Here is a 16,800-nt window from a genome sequence, read left to right as displayed (position 1 = left end):
GTTGAATATAAGCCATATCGTTATTACATTTAAAGTTGAACAAAGAACCCCAAAATTTAACCTATTGCCAACTCAGACTAACACTCAATCATGTACTTTGTTTACACATGATTGTAATTTATCCTCATCTCTGAAAACACAGATAGATGACAGATCTATGGGAAATGTATTGATAATACAGAGATAGACAACAGATGGCATTTCCCCCTTTATTGGTCAAGAGATGGAAATAGTTCAAAACCTAGACTTTTCCACCACCCATGCATTGTAACTGAAGATAAATATTGTCTGTTGATGAGCCTAAGTTATAAGGATCTTCTTTTTCAGAGTTCTTCAAGTCAAAATCTTCAAATTGGCTTTACATTTGATTAATCTCTTTCCACATGGCATTCTACTGATTTTTTCCTTGTCCTTTTAGTCTCTTAAATCAGTCGATACTGAGGTAGATTTGAATTAATGATGAATTATGTGCCTGGTTTTGTATACGACTCATCATGCCCAGACACATATTATATTCCGTTCTATATACTTTCTCTCTTGTCCCATGATATATCTTAGAAAGATAAGATTTTGATATCTGACATCACACAGAAGAGGTTCCACAGAAGGTAAAGAAATCGATATGCATAGTAGAGAGAATTGTCATGTTATATCTTGTCATTTGCACTGAATTACTAACATGTGTTCATTTCCTATGGACAGTATTCCCTTCTTATCTCTAAGGGATGTATCTCAAAATCCTCTGTAGAAGACAGTACTACAGATAGTACTGAAAATGTTACATAGTATATGTCTCCTGTAAATACATACCTATCATGAGGTTTAATATATAAATGAGACTAACAAAGAGCTCAACAATAACAAATAATAAAAAGGAACAAGCATAAAACATATTATAAAAGAATTATTTGAATGTGATTTTTTTTTCAATGAGTTAAGGCTAATACTAATATTTTCAGAATGAAGTTGACTGAAGGCAGCTGAAATAATGAAAAGCCACACTGTGGATAAGGAGTACTATTGTATATTCCCTAATTATAGTTAATTAGTACAATGGTTGCCATTGTTCTTCCCAGATTACTTTTACAGGAACAGTGAAAAGAAGCTAGTTTCCCGGTTACACCAAAGACTTTTATTAACCATACTCCTGCTTTCTTACTCTCTTCTTGTGAGATAATCTATTTAATAATAAATAATTTGCATAGCAATCCCATCTTGGTCTCTGCATCCTGGAAAGTCATTCTTGGTTATTAATTTTTTTCAAAGGGGTTATCATACCATGTGTATTTGGGCAACATGTCTGTTTGCAATTATACCTTTAACTCTCTGATAGAGATGCTAACTACTGTGTGAACACTAAATTTTAAAAATCACCCTGTCTCATCCTACTAACTGACAATCTATCATACCTAGGTTATTTCAGAGAACTCAATAAAATGGGTGGAGGAAATCATTCTGCAGTGTCAGAATTTGTGCTTATGGGACTCTGCCACTCATGGAATACCCAGATCTTACTCTTTGTAATATTTTTGGTGCTTTACCTCATCATTGTTCCTGGAAATATTGTCATTGTGACATTAATCATCACTGACCCTCATCTCCATTCCCCCATGTACTTTTTTTTTTTTTTTTTTTTTATTGTGAACAAATGGGATACATGTTCTTTCACTGTTTGTACATAGAGTAAAGGCATACCATTTGTGTAATCATACGTTTACATAGGGTGATGTTGGTTGATTCATTCTGTTACTTTTTCCCCTTCCCCCCACCCCTCCCATCCCTCTTTTCCCTCTGTACAGTCCTTCCTTCCCCCATTCTTGCCCCCCTCCCTAACCCTCACTCTAAACCTAAAACTAACCCCTCCCACACCCCATTATGTATCATCATCCACTTATCAGCGAGATCATTCTTCCTTTGGTTTTTTGAGATTGGCTTATCTCACTTAGCATGATATTCTCCAATTTCGTCCATTTGCTTGCAAATGCCATAATTTTATCATTCTTTATGGCTGAGTAATATTCCATTGTATATATATGCCACAGTTTCTTTATCCATTCATCAACTGAAGGGCATCTAGGTTGGTTCCACAATCTGGCTATGGTGAATTGAGCAGCAATGAACATTGATGTGGCTGTATCTCTGTAGTATGCTGATTTTAAGTCCTTTGGGTATAGGCCAAGGAGTGGGATAGCTGGGTCAAATGGTAGTTCCATTCCAAGTTTTTTAAGGAATCTCCATACTGCCTTCCAGAGTGGTTGCACTAATTTGCAACCCCACCAGCAATGTATGAGTGTACCTTTTTCCCCACATCCTCGCCAACACCTGTTGTTGCTTGTGTTCTTGATAATCGCCATTCTGATTGGGGTGAGATGGAATCTTAGGGTGGTTTTGATTTGCATTTCTTTTATTACTAGAGATGTTGAACATTTTTCCATATGTTTGTTGATTGTTTGTAGGTCTTCTTCTGTGAAGTGTCTGTTCATTTCCTTAGACCATTTGTCGATTGGATTATTTGTAGTCTTGGTGTTGAGTTTTTTGAGTTCTTTATAGATTCTGGAGATTAGTGCTCTATCTGAAGTATGATTGGCAAAGATTTTCTCCCACTCTGTAGGCTCTTTCTTCACATTGCTGATAGTTTCCTTTGCTGAGAGAAAGCTTTTTAGTTTGAATCTATCCCAGTTGTTGATTCTTACTTTTATTTCTTGTGCTATGGGAGTCCTGTTGAGAAAGTCTGGTCCTAAGCCGACATGTTGAAGATCTGGACCTACATTTTCTTCTATAAGATGCAGGGTCTCTGGTCTGATTCCGAGGTCCTTAATCCATTTTGAGTTTAGTTTTGTGCACGGTGAGAGATATGGGTTTATTTTCATTTTGTTGCATATGGATTTCCAATTTTCCCAGCACCATTTATTGAAGAGGCTATCTTTTCTCCATTGCATATTTTTGGCCCCTTTGTCTAGTATGAGGAAATTATATTTGTTTGGGTTTGTGTCCGTGTCTTCTATTCTGTACCATTGATCTACCTGTCTATTTTGGTACCAATACCATGCCGTTTTTGTTACTATTGCTTTGTAGTAAAGTTGAAGTTCAGGTATTGCAATACCCCCTGCTTCATTTTTCCTGCGAAGGATTGCTTTAGCAATTCTGGGTTTCTTATTCTTCCAGATGAATTTCATAATTGCTTGCTCTATTTCTGCAAGGTACATCATTGGGATTTTAATTGGAATTGCATTGAATCTGTATAGCACTTTTGGTAGTATGGCCATTTTGACAATATTAATTCTGCCTATCCAGGAACATGGGAGATCTTTCCATCTTCTAAGGTGTTCTTTAATTTCTTTCTTTAGTGTTCTGTAGTTCTCATTGTAGAGGTCTTTCACCTATTTTGTGAGATTGATTCCCAAGTATTTTATTTTTTTTGAGGCTATTGTGAATGGAGTAGTTTTCCTAACTTCTCTTTCTGAAGATTCATCACTTATGTATAAAAATGCATTGGATTTCTGAGCATTGATCTTGTATCCTGCTACTTTACTGAATTCACTTATGAGTTCTAAGAGTTTTCTGGTGGAATTTCCTGGTTCCTCTAAGTATATAATCATATCATCAGCAAATAGGGATAGTTTGAGTTCTTCTTTTCCAATTCGTATCCCTTTAATTTCTTTGGTCTGTCTAATTGCTCTGGCTAGAGTTTCAAGGACGATATTGAATAGGAGTGGTGAGAGAGGGCATCCCTGCCTTGTTCCAGATTTTAGGGGGAATGCTTTCAGTTTTTCACCATTAAGAATAATATTAGCCATGGGCTTAGCATAGATGGCCTTTACAATGTTAAGGAACGTTCCCACTATCCCTATTTTTTCTAGTGTTTTGAGCATGAAGGGGTGCTGTATTTTATCAAATGCTTTTTCTGCATCTATTGAAATAATCATGTGATTCTTGACTTTAAGTCTGTTGATATGGTGAATTACATTTATTGATTTCCTGATGTTGAACCAACCTTGCATCCCTGGGATGAAACCCACTTGATCATGATGCACTATCTTTTTAATACATTTTTGTATGCGATTTGCTAAAATTTTGTTGAGAATTTTTGCGTCGATGTTCATTAAGGAAATTGGTCTGAAATTTTCTTTCCTCGATGTGTCTCTGTCTGGTTTAGGTATCAGGGTGATATTGGCTTCGTAGAATGAGTTTGGGAGGGTTCCCTCCTCTTCTATTTCATGGAATACTTTGAAAAGTATTGGAATGAGCTCTTCTTTAAAGGTTTTGTAGAACTCGGCTGAGAAACCATCAGGTCCTGGACTTTTCTTTGTTGGTAGGCTTTTGATGACTTCTTCTATTTCATTACTTGAAATTGGTCTATTTAAATTGTGCATGTCCTCCTCGTTTAGTTTAGGCAATTCATAGGTCTCTAGAAACTTGTTGATATCTTCGAAATTTTCTATTTTGTTGGAATATAGATTTTCAAAATAGCTTCTAATTATGTTTTGTATTTCAGTCGTGTCTGTTGTGATACTTCCTTGTTCATTCCGAATTTTGGTGATTTGGGTTTTCTCTCGTCTTCTCTTTGTTAGTGTGGCTAAAGGTTTATCAATTTTGTTTATTTTTTCGAAGAACCAACTATTTATTTTGTCAATTTTTTGTATTGTTTCTTTCGTTTCAATTTCGTTGATTTCAGCTCTGAGTTTAACTATTTCCTGTCTTCTACTACTTCTGGTGTTGGTCTGTTCTTCTTTTTCTAGGGCTTTGAGCTGTAGTGTTAGTTCATTTATTTTTTGAGTTTTACTTCTTTTATTAAATGCGCTCCATGAAATAAATCTTCCTCTAATTACGACTTTCATAGTGTCCCAGAGATTTTGATACGATGTTTCTTTGTTCTCGTTTACCTCTAAGAATTTTTTAATTTCCTTCCTAATATCTTCTGTTATCCATTCCTCATATAATAGCATATTGTTTAATCTCCAGGTGTTGGAGTAATTTCTGTTTTTTGCTCTTTCATTTATTTCTAGTTTCAATCCATTATGGTCTGATAAAATACAAGGAAGTGTCTCTATCTTCTTGTATTTGCTAACATTAGCTTTGTGGCATAATATATGGTCTATTTTAGAGAAGGATCCATGTGCTGCTGAGAAGAAAGTGTATTCACTCTTCGTTGGATGGTATATTCTATAAATGTCTGTTAAGTCTAAATTATTGATTGTGTTATTGAGATCTAAGGTTTCTTTATTCAATTTTTGTTTGGAAGATTTGTCCAGTGGAGAGAGAGGCGTGTTAAAATCACCTAGTATTATTGTATTGTGGTCTATTTGGTTTCTGAAATTGAGAAGGATTTGTTTGACATACATGGGTGAGCCACTGTTTGGGGCATAGATATTTATGATTGTTATGTCTTGCTGATTTATGGTTCCCTTAAGCATTATGAAATGTCCTTCTTTATCCCTTCTGATTAACTTTGGCTTGAAGTCCACTTTATCTGAAATGAGGATGGATACCCCAGCTTTTTTGCTGGGTCCATGTGCATGGTAAGTTTTTTCCCATCCTTTCACCTTTAGTCTTTGGGTATCTCTTTCTAAGAGATGAGTCTCTTGCAGGCAACATATTGTTGGATCTTTCTTTTTTATCCAATCTGCCAGTCTATGTCTTTTGATTGATGAATTCAGGCCGTTAATATTCAGGGTAATTATTGAGATATGATTTGTATTCCCGGTCATTTGACTCATTTTATTCATTTATTTGCTTATTTTTGACACGACTTGGTTCCTCTTTATTTGAGAGTTCCTTTAGGATATCTCCTCCCTTTGCTGATTTGCTTCTTTGTTTTTCATTTCTTCTTCATGGAATATTTTGCTGAGAATGTTCTGTAATGCTGGCTTTCTTTTTGTATATTCTTTTAGCTTTTGTTTATCATGGAAGGATTTTATTTCGTTGTCAAATCTGAAGGTAAGTTTTGCTGGGTATAAGATTCTTGGTTGGCATCCATTTTCTTTTAGGGCTTGAAAAATGTTATTCCAGGCCCTTCTAGCTTTTAGGGTCTGGATTGAAAAATCTGCTGATATCCGTATTGGCTTCCCCCTGAATGTAATTTGGTTCTTTTCTCTCACAGTCTTTAAGATTCTGTCTTTATTTTGTATGTTAGGTATTTTCATTATAATGTGCCTTGGTGTGGGTCTGTTGTAATTTTGTGTATTTGGAGTCCTGTAAGCCTCTTGAACTTGATTTTCCATTTCGTTCTTCAGATTTGGGAAATTTTCTGAAATTATCTCATTGAATAGGTTGTTCATTCCTTTGGTTTGTTTCTCTAAGCCTTCCTCAATCCCAATAATTCTCAAATTTGGCCTTTTCATGATATCCCATAGTTCTTGGAGATTCTGTTCATGATTTCTTACCATCTTCTCTGTTTGTTCAACTTTGTTTTCGAGGTTAAATATTTTGTCTTCAATATCTGAGGTTCTGTCTTCCAGGTGTTCTATCCTATTGGTTGTGCTTTCTATGGAGTTCTTAATTTGGTTTATTGTTTCCTTCATTTCAAGGATTTCTGTTTGGTTTTTTTTCAATATCTCTAACTGTTTATTGAAATGGTCTTTTGCTTCCTGTATTTGCTCTTTTAACTGTCTATTGGTGCGTTCATTCAATGCCTGCATTTGCTCTTTCATTTCATCGTTTGCTTCCCTTATCATGTTGATTATGTACATTCTGAACTCCCTTTCTGACATTTCTTCTGCCATGCTGTCATTGGATTTTATTGATATAACATCCAGATTTGTTTGAGGCATTTTCTTCCCTTGTTTTCTCATATTGTTCAGGTATCAGTGGACTGCAGAGATGTTGCAGATTTCCTCTATTGACTTATAATGTCCCTGAAGATTGCTAGTGTATCCCCTCTTATCCTTCAGTAGCCTGAAGTCTTAGAGGAAGTTGATACTTCGGTGTTCCCCTAGGTAGCTGCCTCTCTAGGGGTCGTGGTCTTCAGGTGGGGTATATTCCCTGCTAGAGGGCAGAGGTGCCTCTACTTGTTGACCAATGGTCATCCAAAGGGGAGCTAGACTGCGGGCTAAGGCAATGCCTTTTTGGGCCTGTGTCTCTGGTTTTACTGTCTTTGTGGGAAAACCTCACTCGGCGGGGAAGACCCACCCGGTGGGGAGGTCTCACTAGTCCGTTCCCCTCCTAGAGGTTCTCCTCAGTCCACAACTACCGCCTGTGCAGGGCAGCCTTCCCAAGCAGCATTTCCAGGGGCCTGGACCTACCTCCTGGGCTTGGGAGCCCTGCCCTTCGCAGACGAGTCTCCTTAGGTGGCCCCTCCTCAGAGAAGCTGCCCACAGTCCTGGAACCTTCGCTCCACCCCTCAGCTGGTCTCTGTGTAGCTCTTTCAAGAAAAGGTGCTTAGATCCCCGGCTCGGACCGTGCTTTGCACCTAATCACTTGGCTATGCGACCCCTCCTCTGAAGAGTCACTTGGAGCCTCGTACATATGCTCCAAGCCCCAGTGACCCGTCACTCGTCTCTTCCTCCAGGCAGGTGTTCTGTGTGGGCGCTTGGAGACCAAGCCACTCACTGCGCACCTCCACCTCCTCAGGACAGCCCCCTCCCCGTTGTTCAGGCAGTTGCTGAATCCAAATAGTTCGCCACCCAACTCTTTCTCTGGCAGCCCCCGGAGCCCTGGCAGATTGGTCCAAAAAACCAAAAAACCAAGCGGTGTGCTGCTCGGCCTCCTCTGCAAGGTCTCCCACTTTCCGAGCTCACTGTTCCAATGAGGGTAGATGTGTCTTGCTGCCTGGGCAGGGCAGCCTTCCCAGGGGCCCAGACCTACCTCCTGGGCCTGGGAGCCTCACCCTTCGTAGACGAGTCTCCTTAGGTTGTCCCTTCTCAGAGACGCTGCCTGAAGTCCTGGAACCTTCACTTCGCCCCTCAGCTTGTCTCTGTGTAGTTCATTCAAGAAAAGGTGCCTAGGTCCCTGGACCGGACCTTGCTATGCACCTAATCGCCTGGCTATGCGACCCGCCCTCTGAGCAGTCACTTGGAGCCTCGTACATATGCTCCAAGCCCCAGTGACCCGTCGCTCGTCTCTTCCTCCAGGTGTGGGCGCTTGGAGACCAAGGCACTCACTGCGTACCTCCACCTCCTCTGGGCAGCCCCCTCCCCGTTGCTCAGGCGGTTGCTGGATCCAAACAACTCGCTGCCCCACTCTTTCTCTGGCAGCCGCTGGAGCCCTGGCAGATCGCTTCAAAACCAAGCAGTGTGTCGCACAACCTCCCTTGCAAAGTTCCCCGCTTTCCGAGTTCACTGCTCCAGCAGGGGAGGTGTGTCTTGCCGCCTGGGCAGGGCAGCCTTCGCAGGCAACGTTCCCAGGGGCCCGGACCTCCCTCCTGGGCTTGAGAGCCTCACCCTTCGCAGACGAGTCTCCTTAGGTTAGAGAATCTGCCCGCGGTCCTGGAAACTTCAATCCGCCATTTTTCGCTCCGCTTCGCTGTCCGTTTTTACCGCTCCGGCGGGGGAGGGGCGACCCGCCGAGTCACTGTACTTCACAAAGTTCTCTGCGTTCCAGGGCTACTGCCCCTTCGGGGACGCCTCCCCTATGGGAGAAACTCCCCGGGCAGCTTTGAGTTGGTCCCAAGTCACTATCTCCTCTTTTGAATCTTGAGTCCTGGAGCAACATGAAATGCAGCCGCCCTCTAGTCCGCCATCTTGAACCTCTATCCCCCATGTACTTTTTATTAGCTAACCTGCCTTTGTTGATATGTGACTTTCCTCAATCACCACGCCTAAGATGATCGTAGACTTTCTCAGAGAAAACAAAACCATTTCTTTTAATGGATGCATGTCCCAGGTCTTCCTTGCCCAATTAATTGCAGCACTTGAGATGGTGCTTCTGGTGGTCATGGCCTATGACTGTTACGTGGCCATCTGCAAACCACTCCACTACTTCACCATTATGAGCCTGCAAAGGTGCATTGGACTGGTGGTGACTGCCTGGACCATTGGCTTCGTGCATGCCCTGAGCCAAGTGGTTGTAATTGCCCAGTTGCCTTTCTGTGGCCCCAGGGAAGTAGACAGCTTCTTCTGTGATAGACCGCTGGTAGTCAAGCTGGCCTGCGTGGATCGCTATAATATAGAAACCTTTATGAGTATTAACTGCGGTTTTGTAGCTATAACTTCCTTTGTTATGCTACTGATATCCTACACACATATTCTTACCACTGTATGCAAAAGCTCTAAAACTGGTGCATCTAAGGCCCTGTCCACATGCAGTGCCCACATCACAGTGGTGGTGCTCTTCTTTGGGCCCTGCATCTTCCTTTATGTGTGGCCACTCAGCATCACCTGGATGGACAAATTTCTTGCCGTGTTTTCTTCGGTATTTACTCCTCTCCTCAACCCAGCCATTTATACACTGAGAAACAAAGAAATGAAAAATGCTATGAAGAGATTCGGAAACTACAGAATGATTGCAAGAGAAATACTTAATGCCGAGAAACCTAGTGATCCTTCATTATCATGGAATTATCCAGTCTTCCTATGTGTTTAACTTTATTAAATGAGATCTAAATTTATTTTAACAAAGTAATATATCCATCCTATTGGAGTTTGGGTTTTTTTTTTTTAATTTCCTTCTAACTTCATTTAGAAAATAAAGTGTTTCTGTAGCATGGGCTCTTCACCCCAATGTTTGCACTTACCTTTTGTCACAAACAATATGTGATCATTATTTTTATCTTAACTCCACATTCTATTCAAATTCTTATTGAAAAAATCCAGGAGAAAAAATAGAGGATTAAATATTAACAATAAACTTCATAGGGAATAACAATTCCTTTTACTGGATTTCTTTAACTCAATACAAAATAAAGTTATTGAAAATGTCTTTTTACAAAGTGATGAAAGATACATATGATATTAACTGAATTGAAAGAAGTTTTCATTGAATATTTTAATAGCAGGCAAAATATCTTTTATTGTAAATAATATTTCCAAAAATAAATAAAGTTGATTTTATTGAGAAAGCCTCATTTAATGAAGGAGACTTAGAAATTTAAATTATGTAAATGCCTCTAAAAAGAATTTTACTATATGGGAAACAAAATCAGGTAGAAATACATAGAGAAATAGACAAAAATTCTAATCAAACATTCCAATATGCCTTTCAATAATTAATAGAGGACATGGTTAAAAATTCATGAGACATGTGGTGGATTTGAAAATTGCCATGGACCAATTTTAAGCAACTGATACACAGAACACGTTGACCAAAAACATCAGGAAAGTTTTTATTTTCAACAAAAAACAAAACATGTATTGAGTTGGACCATATTCTAGACTATAAAAGAAGTCTTGATGAACTTGGAAATATTTAGGTCACACAGAAATTTATACAAACATTTTTATAACAACTTTATTTTAATGGCTCCAAATGGAAACAACCTAATGTCCCCCTATCAGATGAATCAAAAACCAAAGTACAGTACATACCTAAAATAGAACACTGCTAGGAAATAAAAATGAATGTTCTCTTCATAAACACAACATAATAAATATGGGGGAAGGTATACTGAGAGATAGATACCAGACCAAAAGGAAGGCAAACTAATATACTATTTACATAAGCTTTTATTTCACAATTATTAAAAATAGTAATAAGAAATATATTAATGTTTGCTTGGAGAGGGGGTGTGTGGAGAGACTAGAGAAAGGGGTTATCCAGGAGCAAGGGAACTTTGGGGGTAATGAGGCATACACACATCCACTAGCCTGATCACAATGATGTTTTCATGTTTGTGAACATATATAGGTTAGAGTTTATTAAATTAAAATATGGACAGTTTAGTATCTGTCAATTGCATCATGAGAAAGTTGTTTTATAATTAAGAGGTCAAAAAAGGAGCATTTTAAACTAACATCTATGTGATTTTTAAAATATCTAAGGATATTAATAATTTGACATGTAGTGCATAACTGTCAGGATATCAGGTAACCACAGATAATATTTTTAAAAACTCACTCAGCTGACCAAGATTAGCAGTCTATTTAGACAACTTTGAAGTGTATTTGGGTGCACCATTTATGTCAGCCTTGTCATTCTTGGTCATGTAGCACATTGATAAAGATAGAATTTCATTTGATGAATGGAACTGAAACTTGAATTGAAACCTTAATTCAATTTGAGTATGAATTACAGGTCAACATTTGTGAAGACAATATCTCCTTACTACTTGTAAATCAAATGAAGAATGATCTTCTTTTGTCTTTATTTTTATTTTTTATTTTTTCTTATTTTTATTTGTTCTTTTTAGATATCATTACAGTATATTTTTGACATTATACATACATGGAGTATAACATTCTAGTTAGAATCCCATTCTTATGGTTGTACATGATACAGTTTTGTAGGTAATGTGATGGGACTGCAAATTAGTGCAACCACTCTGGGAAGCAGTATGGGGATTCCTCAGAAAACTTGGAATGGAACGACCATTTGACCCAGTTATCCCACTCCCCAGCATATACCCAAAGGATTTAAAATCAGCATACTACAATGACACAGCCACATCAATGTTTATAGAATCTCAATTCACAATAGCAAAGTTGTGGAATCAACCTAGGTGCCCTTTAACAGATGAATAGATTTTTTAAAAAGTGATATATATATATATATATATATATATATATATATATATATATACACACACACACGATAGATTATTACTTAAGGAAGAATGAAATTATGGCATTTGCAGGTAGATGGATGGAGCTGAAGAATATTACAGTAAGTGAACTAAGCCAATCCCAAAAATCCAAAGGCCAAATATTACATTGCAGATTTAAAATATGTACAGTTTAGTATATGTCCATATACAGTTCAGTATATTTTCTCTGATATGCAGTTGCTAATTCATAATGAGGGGTAGGGGAAGCTTGGGAGTACTTCAGATTAGGTAGAGGGTAGTGAAGGAAAGGGAGGGGTTATGGGAGTAGAAAACATAGTAGAATGAATCAGACATTGTTACTCTATGTACATATATAACTATACAACTGGGGGGATTCTACATCATGTACAACCAGAGGAATGGGAAATAATAATCTATATATCATATATCAAAGTGCATTCTAGTGTCATGTATAATTAGAACAAATAATAAAATAAAAAAAGGAGAAAATTATTTTTGATAAAGCTGTAAAAATATTTTTAAAATGTCAAACAGAAAAAAGAAAATGTGGTATATATACAAAATGGAACATTAATCAGTCATAAAGATTGACATTATGACATTTGCTGGTAAATCAATGGAAATGGAGAGTATCATGCTAAATAAAATAAGCCAGTCCAAAAAAACAAAGACCAAATATTCTCTCTGATATGTGGATGATAACACACACAATAAGGTGGGAGGAGGGAAGAATAGAAGTTCATTGGATTAAAGGAAAGAGAATGATGGAATAGGAGGGGAAGATAGGAAAGACAGTAGAATGAATCAGATATAACTTTCCTTTGTTCATGTAAGAGTAATATTTAAAACCACCCATTTTTAATCATGGGTTGATTTATTTGAGGTGTCTCTGGTTTCCCTGATCTGATTTCCAAAATATGCAACACTTGGTATTATTCAACAGAGCAGTCCCCAAGAGATGGCCAGGGTAAATTATTTTTATGATTCTTGTTCTGTCCAGGATATAAAATAGGTAATTTCACCCAAGGGATCACTTCAGGTGGTGGAATATGGGTCATGCTGAGGGAAAATACTTCCACAGACACTGCCTCCACCCAACCATGATGACATCTCAAATACACTTCAGAACAAAAGACTAAAAAAAAGCAAATTTTTTCTCAGTAAGTCAATTAATTTCTCTGATTATCTTCTTCAAGATAAATTGTTAAAATGAGAGGGAGTATATGAAAAATGGTGGAATGACACAGACATCATTACCCTATGTACATGTATGATTACACGAATGGTATGAATCTACATCGTGCACAACCATAGAAACAAAAATATATACCCCGTTTGTGTACAATGAATCAAAATGCAGTCTGTAAAAATTTTAAAAAAAATAATTAAAAAAATATTTCTGTGTCTGTTTCACAAGTGCTCACTGCACTTGGAGGTAAGAATGGCTTATTTAGTCTCTGAAAGGTTCAGAATCTAGTCCATGGGTTTTCTCCTCATGCCCTGCTCTTACTGGAATTGCCATGATTTTATTAGCAACAGTACACACACCACCAAAATGCCTCAGAGGTGCTCTCAGGTCTGCTGTGTGGGAGGATCACAGTTCTGGATGACCACTGAGCAGTACCCAACTATCATGGGCCAAGGGTCCTCCCACTCACTGAGGTCTTTTACTTCATGGACGACGTTGCATGTAAGAGGACTTTCAGTACATACAGAGAAGCAAAAAGTGTTCTCTATCACATGTGTAGTGACAGAAAACTCGGTTGGTACATGACTAAACATGACTGATGCTCACAATCTCAGAGCAAAGGAGGGCATCGTTAACTAGAGGGAGGAACATGCACTTTTTTTTTGTACCTCACCAGTGTAGAAAGAAAATCTCAGGCAATCTATTGAAGTTCCTAAATTTAAGGAAATTAAATTTGTAAGACATAAATATTAAGAATCTAGCAGAGTTTTAGGACTATTGTTAGTTTAAAAAGTTATGGAAGAATATTGTACCTAGAAGAAGATGAAAATAATCTTGCTGTAGTTCAAACCCCATAAAGAAGCAATGTTCAATGTAATAATTTCAAGAGATAAAATTACCCCCCCAACCCCGCACACACACTCATTTTAGAATTCACTCTGGGTTCAAGATAAGAATCACCAAGGTCCTTTGATGACACCTTTTATCCTATTGCCTCTTTTAGTTCCTCTTAAAATATCAGTTGCCCCTGGGAATGACAGGGTGCAAGCAAAGAAGGTGTGACATTTCTGGAAAGCAAGCTGCATCTAGGACATGTCCTTTGATGTACCCCAGATAGCTTTGCTGAGTATGTGTGTGTTAATTTAGAGAGGAGGTTTCTGGAAATTTATTCTATATTTTTGTTTCACAGAAGTCCTTGTCTGTGCAATAAAATTTTTGACAAGAAAAAAAAAATTGGAAACTGTACTGCTGTAAGATGAAACTGAATGAACAGAGAGGGGAAATACTATTTAGTAAGCATTTACTGAAAAGTCATAAAAACTTTAGTGCCTTCCATATAGTTCTGACTTATCTCTACAGTACTTTTTAGATTGAGTGGTCTCTATTTATAGATGAAGAAATGAAAATATAAAGTAGCTTTAGATCAAGGTCCCAAGGTTAGCAAGTAAGAGTGAGATTTTAGACCAGGTATGACAAATTAAAATGCTATGGCTAGTCTACTAATATTCTGAACTATGGAATTAATATAAATAGTATAATACTAAATATTATGAAAATATTAAAAACTTAACAGCTGGTAAAAAGCTATTATGATTTCTTACTGGCAAATTGTTCCCTAAGAAAATAAATATTCATCTGTGAGCAAATTTTTCTCTCAAACATAGTTGAAATCCTTTTTTCTATTAGCTGTCTTCTCTAACTTATTCCAACAGAAAAGATCTAGAACTAGTTATTCAAAACTCACCCTGGAATGTTTGTATTGATAATAAATGAAGTTTAGTGATAGAGGACAAATTATACAAGTGGCTCAGAGGGCGTCAATCTATCAGGTGCCAAGCCAGAACATTTTCTTTAGAAAATAACTCTATACAATGGAGTATCATATATTTTGTGAGAATGTGTGTGTGTGTGTGTGTATGTATGTATATATAAAATATTACATATATATGCATATATATGTGTACATATATATACTCATATTTTATTATTATTACTCTTGTAAGTTAAATATTTCTAAATTCCACATATAAGATTATCCAGTGATCTCAATTTTTTTAAATAATAAAACAAAACAATAATATTAACTCCTCCCAAATAAAGGAAACTTAGAATCATATTACATAAGAAACAAATAAAAAAGCTTCAGAATTAATTAACCTAAAGAAGAAAGGGAATGTAGAACACATTAATGAAGGTGAGAGAACTATAATTAAGATCTTCTACCACAGCACATAGACAGTACTACAGAGGATTTGATCAGGAAGAAAGTCTTGAAAGACAAAAATCTCTGCAGCTCTGCCTGAAATGGAACACAGTGCGGAGAGTTCTGTGTCCCAGGACACTGTGGAAACCATGGTTATCTTAGTGGAGGTCAGCCAAGAGGGTGCTGGAAGTGCCACCATACTGGGAGCTACCAGAAAAACAGCAGAGCAGATGGAAATATAATGGAGAGAACCACCCAAGAAGAACTGTCCAGAGATTGTAGTCAACCCAGGCTCTGGAAACCTGTTTACATATGTTAGGTTGCACCTTCTCAAGAGTACTCAGAGAAGAACAAGGTACAGATGGCATGGATGGAGAGGAAAGAGGGATGATCAAGAGAGGAAGAACTTGGGGGATCAAAGCACACGTTCACCAGGTTGACTGTGTAGATCTTTTCAGGTTGCATATATATTTCAAAATGTATAAAAGTGCACATTATGAGTACAGGCAAATTATTATATGGTCAATTGCACTAAAATAAAGACTTTGTTAAAAAAAAAAAAAGATCTCGGATGTCATAATATCTGTATTATAAATTTCCTTTTTTTTTTTTTTTGACCCTAAGGATTGAACCCAGAGTTACTTTTCCACTGAGCTACACCTGCAGTCCTATTTACTTATTTATTTATTTATTTACTATGTTAAGGCAAGGTCTCACTAAGTTGGTTAGGGCCTCACTAAATTACTGAGGTTGGCCTCAAACTTGCAATCCTCCTGCCTCAGCCTCCCAAGCCACTGATATTACAAGCATGTGTCATCATGCCTGTAAAATTTCCTATTTAAAAAAAATCTAGAAATAATCTTGATAATTGACAACAAGTGCATAACTGTCAGGGTGTCAGTTAATCACAGATAATATTAAAACAAACCAGTCAACCAACCAAGAGCATCTACCTATTTAAGCAATGAAGAAATGCATAGATCTCCCCATCCTTATCAGGGTTTTTGTTGTAAGGTTGTATATCACATAGGCATATGATTTGTCTTTAACTGAAATTAAAACTTTAATTGCATCTAATTATAATAGCCCAAGTTACAAATCACGTTTTCAGATGATATTTCTTTATTACTTATACACATAATGTTTAAATTTTACTAAATTTTAAGGCACAGCTGATTTTTTCTCTGGTCCCTTTCCTGGACAGACCCCCCTTTGATTTTCATGAGACACACCACCACATTTCTTTTCCTTTTTCCTCTCTAGCTTCCACATGTGAGAGGAAATATATGACCCTGGACCTGAGTTTAGCTTATTTTGCTTAACTTAATGTCCTCAAATTCCAACCATTTTCCTGCAAATGACATAATATCATTTTTCTTTATGACTAAATAAAACTCCATTGTGTATATAGACCACATTTTCTTTTTCCATTCATCTGTTGGTGGACACCTAGGCTGATCCCAAAGTTGATTTACGTGAGGTTTTCTTTTCTCTTTGTTATGTTTTCCAGTATATGCAAAGGTTGATGTTACTCCTAACAAAGAGGTACTCAAGAGAAGTTTAAAGTTAAAAAAAAAAAAAAAAAATTCCTTAATTCTGTCCAAAACACAGAACAGGAAAATTTTACTCTAGGGCCCTCTTTCCATGTTGAATATATGTCTGGCGGATAGAAAGCACTTCCACAGATACCATCTTCACACAACAACAGATGTCACCTTGAGTGTATTTCCAAAAAGCATACTGAAAGAAAAT

General features: G+C 37.3%; 1 pseudogene; it reads left to right on the top strand.

Annotated features, from left to right (window-relative positions):
• Positions 1 to 1,433: 1,433 nt before the first annotated feature.
• On the top strand, positions 1,434 to 9,519 carry LOC124976454 (olfactory receptor 4K3-like; annotated as a pseudogene).
• The last annotated feature ends 7,281 nt before the right edge of the window (positions 9,520 to 16,800 follow it).

This window comes from Sciurus carolinensis, chromosome 2 (genome assembly GCF_902686445.1).
Source record: "Sciurus carolinensis chromosome 2, mSciCar1.2, whole genome shotgun sequence".
Taxonomy (NCBI): Eukaryota; Metazoa; Chordata; class Mammalia; order Rodentia; family Sciuridae; genus Sciurus; species Sciurus carolinensis.
Note: the sequence above shows the minus strand (reverse complement) of the source record. Positions and strands in the feature narration are given on the sequence as shown.